We start from the raw sequence: 876 nt of genomic DNA, 5'->3' as shown, positions 1-876 counted from the left end.
TCTTCTTCTTCTTCTTCTTCTTCTTCTTCTTCTTCTTCTTCTTCTTCTTCTTCCTCTTCTTCTTCTTCTTCTTCTTCTTCTTGGGCCCTCCGTTGACTCAGTTTATATCTTTTCTAGATCGGATAGCCCTTGTTCGAATCTTGAACCCGGGTCGTTTTGAGGAGTTTTCAAGGCTCTCAACCTATTTCTTTGGTGTGGTTCAATCGGAGACGAATCTTAAACTTGAATGTGAAGGGCCTGAATCTGAAAAAAACCCTGAAAATGTTGATAAGGGGCTTTAAATCCATGTACATACTTTTGACTTATTTTCTTCTTCTTTTTCTTCTTCGTCTTCATTATTGTGCATGTTACGATTAAATATTAATTCTTAATTCCCTCAGTTGTGAAAGATGCAGCAGGGGAGAGGGGGGGGGGGGGGTTAAAAAGAACAACTTCATTTTTTTCATCAACAGGACGGGCAATCCCTGCAAAAATAAGTTCGTTCAAATTCAAAGATATTTTAGATTTGGGGCGGGGGGTACACCCTTAAAGTCAAGATTCGGTTCAAAATTATGGAATTTGAGTTGTAGGCATTTTTAGTTTCCTCAACCTCTCCTACAACTATTTCAACGCATAAGAACCCACGATAGACATATTTCTTCCCATACCGGGCATACGCTTGTCACCGCCATTTCTTCAAAAAGTCAATATTTTATTTTTCTAAATCGGCCGTTTTCTCAAAACGCGATTTTTCTCAATACTTTTAAAAATACCTCCACCATTTTTTATCCAGTCTTCATGACATTTTAACAGAATGAAGAAAAGGTGTTATACAAATGAATAGTGAATGAATTTGTTATATATGGAACAGATTTTTGTAGGCGGTGTCTGGAGTGT

The sequence above is a fragment of the Aplysia californica genome, unplaced genomic scaffold, assembly GCF_000002075.1.
Source record: "Aplysia californica isolate F4 #8 unplaced genomic scaffold, AplCal3.0 scaffold00090, whole genome shotgun sequence".
Taxonomy (NCBI): Eukaryota; Metazoa; Mollusca; class Gastropoda; order Aplysiida; family Aplysiidae; genus Aplysia; species Aplysia californica.
This window is presented reverse-complemented; position numbering follows the sequence as displayed.